This window comes from Dendrobates tinctorius, unplaced genomic scaffold, assembly GCF_039654945.1.
Source record: "Dendrobates tinctorius isolate UK_male_01 unplaced genomic scaffold, ASM3965494v1 ptg000134l, whole genome shotgun sequence".
In the NCBI taxonomy this organism is placed as follows: domain Eukaryota; kingdom Metazoa; phylum Chordata; class Amphibia; order Anura; family Dendrobatidae; genus Dendrobates; species Dendrobates tinctorius.
In genome coordinates, this window is record NW_027361802.1 from 7,379,489 (window position 1) to 7,396,449 (window position 16,961).

Sequence of the window (16,961 nt, forward strand, 5' to 3'; positions counted from 1 at the left end):
TTATTCACTTTAAGGGTGGGATCATAGTTAGGCACAGGCAATTAGAGTGTAATAGCAGTAGGTTTTTGCATCTGGATGGGGTACATTTGACAGAATTGGGGTTGGACATTTTTCTTTCAGGTTTACAGGACGGCATCGAGGAGGCAATTTTTTCTTTTGGTGGGGGGGTCGTAGCTCGCTAAGGGTCGCTACTCTATGGCGGAAGAAAACAAGGCTGGGTAACATGTGCCGTGAGTCCGGTGACATAACCCCACAAGAAGTTTGGTTGGTTTAACCTGATAAGCTGCGACCTTACCCCTCCAACGTTGCGTGTTAAATGATTGGCATTGTTGTGACTGATCACTCGCTAATAAAGTCTTTTTGGTTTGAAAATATTGTTTCGGAGTGTATTCTCTGCATTGGGGGGAAAAAGAAGGTAGGCAGGTTTGCTTAAGGTATGGACAGTCTGAGGGGGCCTGGCTTTATTTGCTGGGTACCCCTGACTGGGCAGCAACTGGTTAACGGTGATCTCTGCTGCCTTCTTTTTTCTGGGGACGCAAGGAACGGGTTAATAAGGGGTGGTTCCTACCTGAGGGATTTTCGTTTGTCATTGGCCAGGAGATGGTTACTCCGGTGATTGTTACTCCCCTCTTAAGGGGTATTAATTGGTGTGTTCCCAGAATCCCTCCCTCTTTGACCTTGAGGATCGAGAGCGGCCCACCCTCCCTTCCCTTTTTTGTTATTTTGGTGATATATTTTGGTGGTTTGGTTTTATTAATGGAAAGTCGCAGTGCTGGTGGAAGAAAACAAGGCTGGGTAACATGTGCCGGGAGTCCGGTGACATAACCCCACGAAGTTTGGTTGGTTTAACCTGATAAGCTGCAACCTTACCCCTCCAACGTTAGGTGTTAAATGATTGGCGTTGTTGTGACTGATCACTCGCTAATAAAGTCTTTTTGGTTTGAAAATATTGTTCCGAAGTGTCTTCTCTGCGTCGGGGGGGGAAAAGAAGGTAGGCAGGTTTGCTTAAGGTATGGACAGTCTTCACAGCACTGCAGCCCCTTGCAGACACTGCTCCATACAGCGCTGCCACTCTCTCCCTAAGGCCTGCTTCATCCAGGTACACAGTGCCGTTACTTATTGGTCTCTTCTGGCCTCCATTAAGAAGTTTTTGCACATTTTAGCATCATTTAACACCCGTGTTTTCTTTCTTATGTAGTCATATTGCATCCAGTTCCTTTGATAGACTCGAGTTCCAGTCATTACAAAATAAACAGGTACTGTGGTTTACAGCTCACCATTCAACCACATTATCTTGGTCACTCATGATAATCATTAACCCCTTGGTATTCTCCGTGTACCATTCAGCTGCATACCATGCTCTTATTTGCTCTTTCTTATTTTCAGCATTATAGCATTAAAGGATTTCATTCCTGCCTTAGGATATCTTTTACCCTACTGTATCTCTTAGGCTAGTTTCACACTAGCTTATTTTCCATGCAGCGCTCGGTGCCACTAAGCCCTGCCCCCTGTAGGCTCCCTGCCCGCCCCATCCGGTCATCGCCGCCTACTATCGCACACGGCTGCATGCGATCTGCACACCCTATCTTTAGCATAGGGTGCACAGACCATGCGCTGGCAGTGCGCTAGTAGGATTTTAGCGTGCGCTGCGCACTTTTGAAGGTGCGCCGAGCGTGCCAAAATGCAACATGGTGCACTCGGCGCACACCTGTGCACCGTCACAAGTGCGCAGCGCACGCTAAATCCTACTAGCGCAGGTCTGCGCACCCTATGCTAAAGATAGGGTGCGCAGATCGCATGCAGCCGTGTGCGATTGTAGGCGGCGATGACCGGATGGGGCGGGCAGGGAGCTGGCATGGACATTTCTATTCTATTATAGTGATGAACACATGGGAGCACATGGATATCATTTTTACTTATAGTCACTTCACCGTAGTTGTGGACTTCGGTCCCTGGAAAAAAAATTTCTGTTACTCATAAATCTGTTTTCCTTAACCATGTTCTCACCCTCATTTATGGCACAGATGAAATCTGAAAACTGCATCTACACTTATGGAAAGAATTTCTGCAGTCACTTTCCTTCACTATAGATCCTGCTTCTGACGTCAGATTATTATTTATTATTTTGAAAGTGTATTATATGTCTATGGCATTGTTCTGACATATTGTTTTGTTCTCTTGTTTACTTTTTAGTAACTTATAGTCTACTCTAAAGAAACTATAAGACCTTTCTGATGAAGGTCCATTGTTGGGCCGAATACGTTCATATGATATGAGTATTTTTGTCTGGATGCACAATAAAGAAAAAATTGCTTCTCCGATTTTGAGTGCCAAGTATTTTTGTATACTGACAGGAGGTAATCCTCCCGCAGTGTATCACTGCACTGCCGTGAGAGTTCACCGGAGTTCATCAGCTCCGGTGCTCTCACTTACAGCTCTGCTGCTGTTTGAGAACCTTATCGTGCAGCAGAGCCATAAGTGAGAGCACCGGAGCTGATCAGCTGATACACTGCGGGAGGGATTACCTCCTCTCAGTGTATCGCCGGAGGCCAGGAAAAGCGGTTACATCTCCCGATGTCATCACATGTTTCTTAACACAAGCAATTACTAGCCAGGTCATTCCCTGGGAAGGAACAACCACGGGAAGGGCAGTCTCCAATGAAGGAAACCACCTATGCCAAAACATGGTATCCATCCACAGACAGCTGTTTCTATTTTTTTTTTTTCTAAAAACCATTCAGGTTAGTTATAAACAACTCAATACAAGCTCATCAACTTAAACATCGTTGTTTCAACTCTCATCATCATGGTTCATATTTATTTTAGTATAACAAACCAAGGGTATACACAAAAGGCATCCTGAACATCAATAAACATCACTAAAATTCACTGATATTTGATCAGGTGCTGCCATTTTTTAAATTTCCAGACAATCTCTGCATCAGAACCACCACCGTCTTCGCTGTCTAATTTATAAATCAAGTATAATCTAAAAAGGATCAGCCCGACACACTTATTCACAGATACATGCTTCTCTTTGAAAATTCCTAAATTCCTCACATCCCACAAACTCTGCATCACACAAGTTATAATTAACCATAGGATTCTATTTTTCACATGACCACATACACCAATTCCAAACATTGCAACTCGCCAGTCAATAAAACTCACACCCGCTAACTCCTTACACAACCCACCTACACATGTCCACACACTGCACGCGTAATCACAGTCCCACATAGTATGCTACACAGTCTCACATCCACCACATCCTTCCCTCGGGCAGACATCAGTTCTGGTCAGACCTCGTCTCTTCTGAACCTGTCGCACAGGCAAAATATTGTGCAAGGACATCCATACAACATCCTTTTGTCTATTAGACATCCCATGAGTTCCCAAACTCTTCCATGCAACCAAAACTTCATTCCCTCTCAACCCCACAATATTACATTCGACATCACTCTTATGTATTATTTTCATCACATTCTTAGCCATTCTAAAATCATTCATCGGTACACTCAGCAAATCATGCTTCTTCACAAACTTCTCAATCACCTCATACCAGAGCAACAGGCACTCTAGCATCCCTCTTTCTCCAACATAAGCCATATAACATCCAAACAGCAGAATAACTTGCCATATATGCTCCCTTATTTCCTTTATTCAGCAAAATAACAGTTTTGATATATTGAAGCCCCAGAAAAATCTCAATGTTTGGAAAGGCCACGCCACCATGGTGACACGCCTTGAAAAGACTCTCTCTCTTAAGTTTCTCTATTTTACTGCTCCAGAAAAAAGTAAAAACTAACTTTTCCACTCTTTATTTTCCTACATGATGGTGGAAAAACTGTTGCAATAAAAGCAAAATCGGAAGAATCACCGCTTTTATGACCAAAATCTTACCACTCAAGGTCAAGTCTCTCAGTCATCAAAAATGTAACTTACGCTCTATGCACAATCCACACTCCTCCCAGCTCTCCTTACCTTCCAAGTCCTTATTAAATAATACTCCCAGCACTTTGATAGCACCCTCCTCACACTTTACCCCCTCCATTTTAACCCTATCACCAAAACATTTAAAACTACATTTATTCCAATTCACTCTAAAGCTAGATGCACCACAGAAAAACTCCAGAAGCAACTTAACCCTACTCATAGACGCAACACTTTCACTCACAGCCACAACATCATCCATATAGCCAAGAACTTTCACATGCTTCCCACCACTCCCTGGTACCAACAAACCTTGCATCATTTTATCATGTCTCACCAAGCACAACAGAGGTTCAATCACACATACAAACAAGACAGGGGACATGGGACACACCTGCCTTACACCAGACTTAATATTCACTTTCTCACTCAACCACCCATTAACAAGAAGCTCACTTGACACACAATCATACAAAGACATTATCCCATTCACAAATTTTTGAGGAAATCCCATTCTATCCAGAACTTTAAACAAAAACACATGCGAGACCCTATCAAACGCTTTCTCAAAATCAATTGACAGAACCATACACTTCCGTTTCCTTCCCATGCAGTCTCCAATCAAATCCCTTAATAACAATAAGTTATCACTCATACTTCTTCCAGGCACAGCACACACTTGATCCTCATCCACAACACTACCAATCACCTCACGCGTACGATTTGCCAACAATTTGCTATAGATTTTGTAATCTGCATTCAGCAATGTTATAGGTCTCCAATTCTCTAAACACTTTCTCTCACCTTTCTTATGCACAAGCACAACCACCCCCTCTTTCATTGATTCACACAACTTTCCACTCTCCCACATATACTAACATATCTTAGTCAAATCAGCACCCAGAAAATCCCACGCCTTCACATAGAATTCTACCGGCAATCCATCTTTACCTGGTGTCTTATTCTTTTTAGCACTCGTCATCACATTTTCTACTTCTTCCACAATTACGTCCTCATTCAAAATATCACATTCTCCACTATCCAACTGGTTCTCTCACCCATTCAGCACTTCTGAAACAAGACCAGAATCAATCCATTTTTTATCATATAACTTGCTATAGAACCTATTCACCTCCTTTATCACATTCTCACCTGACACACACAAACCATTCCTATCCAGGATTTTATCCATATCAACCCTTCTCCCATTCATTTTCTTAAAAAAGAACCTCATGCACTTTTCATCTTTCTCAAGATGTTCTATTTTGGTGCGAGAGATGATTTCTTTCCCTTTTTCATCCATAACACTCTTTAATTCACTCTTTGTCTCAGCCAGCAGATCAGACACATCCATGCCACTTTCTCCACACTTCCTTATCCAGTCTAAGCGCCTGTTTAAATCATTAAATCTACTCCGATAAATAGCAGCTTTTTTATAGCCCCACTTTTTGAAGAATTTTTTGCAACACACCTTAACCCAGTCCCACCATTCCAGTACACACGCAAAATCCCTCTTGCATACTCTCCACTCTTTATCCTTTATTTTTGATTCATTCATCACATCCTCATCTTCTAACAATCTTACATTCAGCTTCCAAACCCCATGCCCATACATACGGTCATCAATCGCACTAAACACACCTCTCAAACACTCATGATCAGAAAAAGGTACACCATTTTGTTCAAAATTCATACACAAAATATTTTTGGAAAACAAAATTTTATCTATCCTGGATGCAATACCACCCCTGTCAGCATGGTACATTGGCGGTGGTGGGATGTAAAATTTCAGAGCAGCAGCATCTAGAAGGGAAAAATCAGAAATAAGATTGGATAACTTTTTACCAGTTATGTCACAATTCCCTTCTGTGGTGCTATTAAAGTCTCCAACTAAAACTGTAGGCATTTTGCCCGGAAGAAACAAACTTAATTTTTTCAAAAGAGCCAGATGCTCCTTTTTCCTGTCATGTCCTGATGGACAGTACACATTAATAATTCTAGCCCGCCACCCCTTATAGCTAACATGTGCAATTATACATCTACCCACCTCTACCACCGTGTAGCTATCTAAACTAATCTCCCTGTTACCCATTAATATCCCTATACCATCATTCCTATTAACACATGAGCCAGACCATACATGCTGTCCGTAAGTCCAGTCCTTTTTGCTTGGAGCGTCCACAATCCCACATTCCTGAAGACAAAAGATGTGAGCATTCATCTGTTTAATATAATCTAGAACGATTCCCCTCCTGAATTTGGATCTAATTTTCCTGACATTCAGGGACGCAATGCCCCAACCAGCTTGGGGAGCCATAACATGACTGTTATTTACATGACGACAAACACGCCACTTCCTCTTCAGCCGTTTTCGTCTTCCATCTGGAACTGCAACTCCTTGAATCTGTTTACGTCTGCGGGAATGCCTAAAAAAGCATTGGTGTCAGGAGAGAAGACATTCTGAGGGTAACTACGTTCACTCACCGGACTTACTCCAACTTCACCAGGGTCTGCCCAATCCGTTCTGGGCTTCTTACAGGAATTTCCAGGCTCCTCATCCTCAGAGGACCTCGCAAGAGTAAAGTCACCTTGTTCTCCACAAGTGGCCAACTCCTCCTCAGTAGCAAACCAAGATACACTGGGGGTATTGCCAAGAGTACTCTCCAACTCCCCCTCCCCACAGACATCAGACTGATGAGGGAGCTTACATTCAACATCAGTAGCTTCCAAAACTGCCACCTCTAGGCTGGGAGACTCGGTTTGGGGCAGGGCCTCCTCATGTGCATCCATGATTTCAGGTTCCTCAATAAGTTCCGGGTCTGAAACCTATGGAATGTCAACAACAGCAGCAAGGGGTGCAGCTGCCCCACCTGAGACCTCAGCGTAAGACCTAGGACTGATCCTGGCCTTAAGGGCATGTCACACTAAGCGATATCGCTAGCAATATCGCTATAACTTGTGACGTTATAGCGATATTGCTAGCGATATCGCTGTGTCTGATACTTACCTATGACCGGCTCCCCCGCTGGTTATCGCTGATCGCGCGAGAACGTCCTGGACCGTTTCTCGTCGTCAGCTTCCTGCGGCGCTTCCTGCTGTGACGACGAGCGACGCGTGGAGCCGGGCGGGAGGACGCAGGATCGCCTGGTGTGACAGGTAAGTAGCGACCCCCATCCCCAGCGATGTCGCTAGTGAGATCTGCCTGTGTGGCAGCTCACTAGCGACCACTTAGCGATGTACCAGCGATCCTGACCGCGTCATATCGCTGGTCGGGATCGCTAGTACATCGCTAAGTGTGACAGTACCTTTACAGTCCCGATACTTATGGCTCTCCTCACCACAAGCATTACACATAACAGGATTTGTGCAGTCTTTTGCCATATGGCCAGAAGCATTGCAATTCCTGCAAGTTGGCATCTCCTTGCAACTATCCTTGGTATGCCCGAAATTTTTACTCCTCCTGCAATACATCGGGGCATCTGGAAAGAACAAAAAACAGTATTTTTCCCAATTGAAAAATTAAGAGGGGGGTAATGGATGCCTCCCGGGCCTTGGGGATCCATCCCAAATCTCACAAAAAATTTGTACTTCCCGGTCCAGAGCCCTTCTCCATTCAGGACCCTGTGGGAGTACTGAACATAAATGCAATGTCTTTTCAAACATAAAGCAATGTCCTCCAGGGAAACAAAAGGGTTGTGCATGAAAACTACAAGTGGAATATCTCCCTTAGAGTACAGCACAGTAAAGGTAAGACCTTCCAGCAAAGGATTTGCCACTCCATTTTTCAGGGCAGTAAACAAATTCTGGCAAGCCGCCATAGAAGACAGCACCAGTACATACATGCCTTCTCTCCTAAACTCCTGCAGGCATATTATATCGGACTTCCGAATCTTCAGGATGTCATACAACACCATGTTGACCAAATATCCCAGGGAAAAATGCAACTTCTTATCTTCAGCGATGTCAATCCTGAATCCATTTTTGACCCGGCTATCACCGGTCCCAGAGAATTGAAGTCAGACTCCCATCGTCCACAACTCCAAGGGTCTCCTCCCCGAAACCTCCTGGCTATCTCCCAAAAGCAGTGACCGGCTTAAGCCACCGAAGTGGCGATGCCGGAAGGCCAAGAGACAGCACTCAAGGTATTCAGGAAACTCCGCACCTCATCAGTGTGGAGTAGGAAACTGGCTAGTAGGAGCAATGCCTAGACTGTGAAAAATGAGGATGAATTAACTCATGGAGATCAACATCCAACACTGTTCTACACTTGAGATCAACGTGGGACAATCTGGATTACCTGGACTATGGCGGACAGGGAGTATATGTTGGTTTATTATTTTACAATATGTTGGTTTATTATTTTATATTATTTCTAGCAGATAAGGGCATTGGGGATTTGGTGTGAGGTGAGTATTAACCCCTTCACTACCAAGGGTGGTTTGCACGTTACCTCATAAAGGGACAGTGGTCAAAATTGTAAAAATTGGCCCGGGAGTTAATAACTCTAAAACGCTTCCATGGATCCTGGTAATTCGGACACTGTTTTCTCGTGACATATTGTACTTCATGTTAGAAATTTTACCACTAACATATAACTTGCGTTTATTTTTGTGAAAAAAATGGAAATTTGGCGAAAATTTCGCCATTTTCCAACTTTGAATTTTTATGCTCTTAAATCAGAGATACAGCACTCAAAAAACTTAATTGGTAACATTTCCCACATGTTTACTTTACATCAGCACAATTTGGGAACCAAAATTTTTTTTTGTTTGGAAGTTATAAGGGTTAAAAGTTGACCAGCGATTTCTCATTTTTACAACAACATTTTATTTTTAGTGACCACATCATATTTGAGCCACTTTGAGGGGTCTATATGATAGAAAATACCCAAAAGTGACACCATTCTAAAAACTGCACCCCTCAAGGTACTCAAAACCACATTGAAGAAGTTTATTAACTCTTCAGGTGCTTCACAGGAATTTTTTGAATGTTTAAAAAAAATTGAACATTTAACTTTTTTCACAAAAAACATTACTTCAGGTTCAATTTTTTTTATTTTACCAAGGTTAACAGGAGAAATTGGACTTCAAAAGTTATTGTGCAATTTGTCCTGAGTACGCTGATACCTGATATGTGGGGTGAACCACTGTTTGAGCGCATGGCAGAGCTCGGAAGGGAAGGAGCGCCGTTTGACTTTTTCACTGCAAAATTGGCTGGAATTCAGATTGGACGCCATGCCACGTTTGGAGAGCCCCTGATGTGCCTAAACAGTGGAAGCCACCCACAAGTGACCTCATTTTGGAAACTAGACCCCCCAAGGAACTTATCTAGATATGTGTTTGGCACTTTGAACCCCCAAGGGCTTCACAGAAGTTTATAACGTACAGCCGTACAATTAAAAAAATCATATTTTTTCCAAAAAATGATCTTTTCACCCCCAATTTTTATTTTCCCAAGAGTAACAGGCCTCCAAATGTTATTGTGCAATTTGTCCTGAGTATGCTGATGCCACATATATGGGGGTAAACCACTATTTGTGCACATGGCAGAGCTCGGAAGGGAAGCAGCGCCATTTAACCTTTTTGGCTGGAATTGAGATAGGACGCCATGTCTCCTTTTGAAAGCCCCTGATGTGCCAAAATAGTGGAAATCCCCCAATTCTAACTCCAAACCTAACCCTAACCCTAGCCCTAGCCGTAACCCTAGCCCTAACCCTAACCCTAACGGGAAAATGGAAATAAACAAAAAAAAAATTTATTTTATTATTTTTCCCTAACTAAGGGGGTGATAATGGGGGGTTTGATTTACTATTTATTGTGGGTTTTTATATTTGGCACACGCTAAAAGACGCTTTTTATTGTAAAAATAGTTTTTGCATCACCACATATTGAGAGCTATAATTTTTCCACATTTTGACCCACTGAGTCATGTGAGGTCTTATTTTTTGCAGGACGAGTTGACGTTTTTATTGGTACCATTTTTGGGCACATGACATTTTTTGATCGCATTTTATTCAGATTTTTGTGACGCAGAATGAACAAAAACCAGCGTTTCATGAATTTCTTTTGGTGAGTGCGTTTACACCGTTCTGTGTGTGGTAAAATTGATAAAGCGGTTTTATTCTTCTGGTCAGTACGGTTACAGCGATACCTCATTTATGTCATTTTTTATGTTGTGGCGGTTTTATGCAATGAAAACAATTTCTATATAAAAAATAATTATTTTTGCATCGCTTTATTCTGCGAGCGATAACTTTTTTATTTTTTTGCTGATGATGCTGTGCTGTGGCTCGTTTTTTGTGGTGCAAGATGACGTTTTCAGTGGTATCATGGATATTTATATGCGTCTTTTTGATTGCGCGTTATTGCACTTTTTGTTCGGCGGTATGATAATAAATCATTATTTTTTGCTTCGTTTTTTATTTTTATTTTTTAAGTGGTTCGCTAAAGGGGTTAACTAATGGGACAGTTTTATAGGGTGGGTCATTACGGACATGGCGATACCAAATATGTGTACTTTTATTGTTTTTTTGCTTTTTTATTTTCAAAAAATGAATTTATTAGGGAATATTGTTTTGTTTTTTTTCTTATTTTTACATTTTTTTTTTTTTTTATTTTTTTTTTTTACACTTTATTACAATGTCCCATGGGGGACATCACTGCATCACTGTCCTGTGACAGATCGCTGATCTGTCACATCACAGATCGCTGTGACAGATCAGCGATCTGTCACAGGCACTGCTGCAGGCTTCCTCATGCCTGCGCTCTGCGGGCAGTGAGGAAACCAGCTCCCTGCAGGCCCCCGTCGCCATATTGGATCCGGGGACCTGCAGGGAAGGTGACCCCCGCAGTGGCGCTGCACATCGTGCTGCTGTGGGGGTCGCAGGGAAGCACGAAGGGAGCCCCCTCTCTGCCGATGCTTCCTTTAATCCCCAGTACACCGCGATCATGTTTGATCGCGGTGTGCCAGGGGTTATCTTGTCGGGGGCGGTCCATGACCGCCCCTGCCACATTGTGCCGGATGTCAGCTGTGATAATCAGCTGACACCCGGCCGCGATCAGCTGCGCTCCCCCCCGTGAGCGCTGCTGATCGCATTAGACGCACTATTCCGTCCTTGGGACTTAGGTCCCAGGTCAAATTGACGGAATAGTACGTCCAATGTAGGAAAGGGGTTAAATGCTTTTTATTTTTATGGGAATGTGTACGTAATTTTACTTTTTTTAACTGTGAGCACAGGAGCTGGCAGAAGATTCTACTCTCCCATCAGCGGCACCTGTTGTCACTGTTATCAGTGACGGCAGACATAGCCCGATGGAAGCAGTAGTCTCACAGTCAGCTGCGGAATCACACTGACATTTGCCAGCATGATCCCACAGCACTGTGACTGACAGTACCGGAGGTAACGTTACTGCACACAGCCGCAGACATACGCAGACAATCACACACAAGCAGACACACACAGACACCCACAGACAGACACGCACATATTCTCCGCTCACACATATACTCCGCCCACATATATATTTTCCGCCCACACACTCATCCTCCTTTTGACATCATTTCCTTTTCTGCAGCGTTTTTGGCAAAACATCCACAGCAAATCCGCAAACCTTTTTACACCTGCGGTTTTGCTGCTTATTTGACTGACTCAATGGAAGTCAATGGGTGCAGAAACGCTGCAGATCTGTAACAAGAATTTACATGCTGTGGAAATTAAATTGCTGCAAATAAGAATGGAGCTATCTGCAGCATATGCACAACAATTCAGGAATTCCATCGATTAACATTGCTTAAGTAATCACTTGCGTTTTTGGAGCATTACCGCTCATAAAAAAACGCTGCAACAACGCAACAAATCTGCAACGTGTGCACATAGCTTTCCAGTTCCCATCACCACATGCATAGCCAGCAGCTTTTGTTTTGACCAAAAGATTTTTTGAATCCGCCTCCATGACAAGGTAGACTCTTCTGGCCAGGCTTTACTATAACTTACTAAACATTTGTTAAAATATCCAATACAATTTCGGTATATTTTTTTTCTCAATTTATAAAATGAACAATAATATAACAAACAAGGAACAAATACCGCTGCACCATGACCAGACCACATATTACTGTGGGCACCGAATACTGACATCATCGTGAGCCCCTGTCAGCATCGGTGATGTCAGATGCTGAGAGGGCGATGATGGGAGAGGGAGCGTAATGCTCCTCCTCTCATCAATGCGATCAGCTGTATTGGCATCTATCCAATACAGTTGACCCTGCGATGATGAGCGGGAGGCCCACTGGTGACACAGGGCCCCCCACCGTCTCCTTAGGTGCCCCATAGCGGCCGGGTGGCAGAGCAGGGAGATCGATTCTCCCTGCTCTGCCGCAGAATGTAACTGTATCGGCACGATGTTCTCGTTGATACATTTACATAATGTAGCTCTGGGAGGGCCCTCTCAGAATGCGGGGCCCTGGGTGACCGCCCCCACTGCCCCACCAGTAGCTAAACTACTGATTGGGGACAATTCATCAAAGCTTTTATGCCAGAAAACTGGTATAACAGCTCTGAAAAGTAGCAAAAATTTTAAAAGGAAGGTTGCCAAAAATTTGGTGACATTTGGTGTTTTTCGCCAGTTTGACTCAGATCTGACTAAGTGGGCAGAGCTAGGTCGATTGAGGATATGGTAATTCATAGGAGTAGCACATCTGTCTCAGAATATGGAGGGTACATGCCACTTACAAGAAGAGCCAAATTTATAAAGTGGTGTGACCCTTTTAACAAATTCGGCTAATTCTACTTCAGCAAGGCTGCCGTAGCACGATTGTCTCGTGTCTAATTAATTTCTTGTATTGTATTGCATTGTGATAACTGTATTTACAAATACCGTGCAATATGTTACAATGTTTCTCTACTCTTATTTCTGTATATTGTTCCTACAGTAATATCAACCAAAGTAATTGAATCTTTGACCAAGTGACATATTTACAGTGGATTCGGAAAGCATTCAGAACGGTTTAAATTTTTTGCTCTTTGTTTCATTGCAGCCATTTGGTAAATTCAGAAAAGCACATTTTTTCTCATTAATGTACACTCTGCACCCATCTTGACTGAAAAAAACTGAAATGTAGAAATTTTTGAAAATTTATTAAAAAAGAAAAACTGAAATGTCACATGTGTGACGACTCCTGGAGTGGACCCTCTGGGTCGTGGCACCAACCCATCCAGGATGAGCTGACCTAGTGAGGACCACCCCCTATACAGGGAGTGTCAGGCGCAAGCCCAAGGAGGTGAGGTACAATGACTGCTGGAACCAGGTGGCCGGCTCACAGTAGACACGAGTGAGTGTGTCTAGCAACAGAGAATGTGCAGAGTACAAGAGTGTGCAAAGCATGGACACAGGGACACAAAGGGTATAGGACAATACAGGGCAAGTGTACAGAAGCATGGAGAGTACAGGACAATACAAGGTGTGTACATGGGAGCACATTTGGCTTGCACAGACAAGCACGTCTGGGTGCGAGCAGGTCACGTGCAAAGGAGCACGCCTGAGTACAGAGTTAGACAGAACGCACGCTGGGAAGCACGCCAGAGTGCAGGGTTAGACAGAGTGTGCGCAGATAAGCACGCCAGAGTGCAAGGCAAGACAGCAGGTGTGCTAAGAAGCACGACAGGGCACAGAGCAGTGAGGAAGCGACATCAAACGACGTTTCGGCCACATCGGCCTTTATCACAAAGTCGCTGTAATAAAATACATACATAAAAATATCAAAAAATTGTAAACTTTATACAAAATATATACACATAGTATCCAGAGAGCATGGAATATAAGCACTAGAATTATTTAGAAAGATGTGGAGACATCAAACACGTGAAACTGAGAGATTACGCGGTAGATAAGAAACATGAAGGAGCGTGGTCATACCCTTTTCAATTGAATGTAGGGTCTGTTTTCACCAAATCGATAGTGTCACTGCTAGGCATAAATGAGTTGATAGCATATTCTGTAAGTAGGGATAGATGAACATATCGTTAGGGTGACATAAATAAAGAAAAAAAGACAAAAATAAAAAATAAAGAGTAAAAAATGAAAATAGATCAAGTACTGAACTGGGTGTCTGGAGGACAGATGGATAAAACAGATTAACCAGCATAAGTGGCGTAGCTAGTTGTATACAAAAAAGACAGTGAGGGACTGTAAAAATATGCCCAGGTATCTAGCTGTCCAGACAAAAGCTGTATTCTATTTAGGGAAAACAAAGAAATATGCCAAAGTTGCCGCTAAATCCTGTTCCTTGAAGAGGTGGTGGACTGGTAAATATGCCACTGCTAAACAAAGAAAAAGGGGGTACATTAGAGATGTGGCAGGATTGGTGGTCCTGGATTGGGACCATACAAAAGTTGGTGATGCAGCGGTGGTCCTGGGTAGGGACCATGGTAAGGTTGGTGGTACAGCAGTGGTCCCAATGGGACAGTACTTACTATTATTGGTGGCTCAGTGGAGTGTGAAGTCTGCACAATGGTGCCAGAGCAGTGAGTGAGCGCTGGATCACAGGCTGTGCTTTTTATCCTGTCTGGTCCGGTCATGTGACCGGAAGTGACATCAGACGCCGGGGCGTGTGCATTGGAGCACGGCCGTAGTGTCTCACAGTGATCCCCACCAAAAAGATGGCGCTGGCTGTTCACACATGCGCAGTAGAGCGCAATCAAAGAAAACCTAATGAGGCCATGCAGAGACTGCTGTAGCTCTGAGTGGGACACACGCATCAGGGGGGGAGGTGCAGTGTGCTATATATAAAGAGACTAGGCAATTAACATATGGAAACAAATATAAACGAACAGTATTATTGCAAATCATACATGTAAATATACAGCATTTGAATTGCGTAGGAGTCCAAACTTAAACAAGCATAAAAAATAAAAGAAATGAAAAGAGTGATGTCAGACCTAGGGGAGAGAATGGAGAAGGTTATGAACTCAAATCAAATGAATTATGAAGATTAGAAAAAAGGAAAAATAAAGAAGGAAAAATAATAAAGGGAAAAATAAAGATATAAAATGAGAATAGTAGAAAATAAAAAATAAAAATAAACAAAAAATAAAAAATAAAAAGTAAAAAATAAAAAATAAAAATAAGAAAATAAAAAATAAAGAGAAAAAGGAACAAGGGGGAAAAAAAAGAAAAAAAGAAAAGAAGAAAAAAAGGAAAAAAAAGGGGGGGGGAAAACCTGCAAGGAACAAAATATAAGGGGAAAAAAATTTTTTTTGAAAAGTAAATAAAAAGACCAAATTTGTAAAGAAAAGGTGAAAATAAATTGTACGGCAAAATGCCTTCAAACAGAGGAAGGGAAAAAAAAGGGGGGAGGGGGGGGGTTGGGGTTGTGGAAAACTTTTTTGCAAACTTGAAAAAGAAAAAGAAAAAACAAACAAAAACAAAAAAGAAAAAGAAAAAACAAAAAACAAAAACAAAAAACAAAAACACATTATGTTTCATTATCTTACCGCTTGGGTTAGATGTAAAAAGGGGAGACTCAAGAAGGCAACCAATCAATGGGTCTAGGGAAAGAGGAAGAGAAAAAAAGAAATTTTTATAAAAATTATTAGATTAGCCAATCGATTTCTCGATTGAGACCCCTCGGATGTAAGGTGTCTAGTGTGTAGATCCAGAATGTCTCCCATTGCTTTAAAAGGCGAACATGGTTCCCACCTCTTTTGGGTCTAGGGACTTTTTCAATAATTTGGAACCGTAGTTGTGATACGTTGTGTCGGGCTTCCTTGAAATGGGCAGGAAGTGGGAGCCATGTTTTCTCGCATCTAATCGTAGACTTGTGACTGGATATTCTGTCCCTGATTGCCTGGGTGGTTTCACCCACGTACAATAAACCACATGGACATTTGATGATGTAAACGACGAAGTTAGTTTCACAAGTGAAGTAATCCCTAATTGGATAGGATTTGCCAGAACGTGGGTGGACTATCTCACTGCCTTTGATGATATTGGAACAGCTCATGCAGTTTAGGCAAGGGAATGTACCAGTTCTCTTTTGTCCTGTTAGAGTATGTGTATTGATGTGACTGGAGGTACCCAGGTCAGCCCGGACAAGCTTGTCCTTAAGATTTTGAGGTCTCCTCAGGCACATCAATGGTGGGGATTTAAAGAGGTTAATCCTAGGATAGGATCTGGTCAATAGAGGCCAATGTTTGTGGATGAGATTATGTATTCTTTGCATGGACTGGTGGTGACCATGGACGAATGGGAGTCTGGGTGGTTTGATTGTTGTGGTTCTGGTGGTGTCGGGGTCAATCCGTGCTTTAGTCATCTCAGAAGCTAGAAGTGTAGATGGATAATGCCTAGATTCAAATCTATCAGACATTTCTTGTAATCTGAGGTCTCTAGTCGAAGGATCTGATACAATCCTGGTAATCCTTTTAAACTGTGATCGTGGGAGACTATTACGGGTGGACCTTGGATGACAACTGTCATACAGAAGGAGATTATTGCAATCGGTGGGTTTAGTGTAAAGATCGGATGACAGTGTTCCATGTGCATCTTTTTTGACCCTAGTATCCAAAAAACTGATTGATTCCAGGTTGTGGGACATTGTAAATTTCAGCTCATGCCTGGCATTGTTGATGGTATCATAGAATTTAGAAAGGATAGTTGAGTCCCCACCCCATATGCAAAAAATATCATCAATGTAGCGAAGCCACACTGTGGCAAATTCCTGGAAAAGTGGATTGGCGTAAATGCAGTCTCGTTCAAACTTATCCATGTAAAGATTTGCGTACGCGGGGGCTACATTAGAGCCCATCACGGTGCCGCATGTCTGGATGAAAAAATCATCCTGGAATCGGAAGAAGTTTTCCCGTAAGACTATATTTAGAAGGTCCAAACACAAAGCCTGTGTGTCCGGTGCAGTATTAGCTTCCATGAGAGTTAGTCTGACTGCCTCTATACCTTTATCATGTGTTATTGATGTGTATAGACTGTTGACATCAAAGGTGCAGAGAATGCTGCTGGGTGAAACGGAATTAATGG

General features: G+C 42.7%; 1 long non-coding RNA gene across 2 annotated transcripts in view; it reads right to left on the reverse strand.

Moving 5' to 3' along the window:
• LOC141048264 (uncharacterized) overlaps positions 1-16,134 on the reverse strand; it is a 51,809-nt gene extending 35,675 nt beyond the window's left edge. The window contains exons 1-2 of one of the 2 annotated variants that reach the window (XR_012220015.1): positions 15,425-16,134; positions 13,848-13,926 (exon numbers count right to left, since the gene is read on the reverse strand). This is a non-coding gene — a long non-coding RNA (uncharacterized lncRNA). Of the gene's footprint in view, positions 1-13,847; positions 13,927-14,404; positions 15,014-15,424 lie in introns of those variants that run through there. The other variant, XR_012220014.1, reaches the window with a different exon arrangement.
• Between the last annotated feature and the right edge of the window lie 827 nt (positions 16,135-16,961).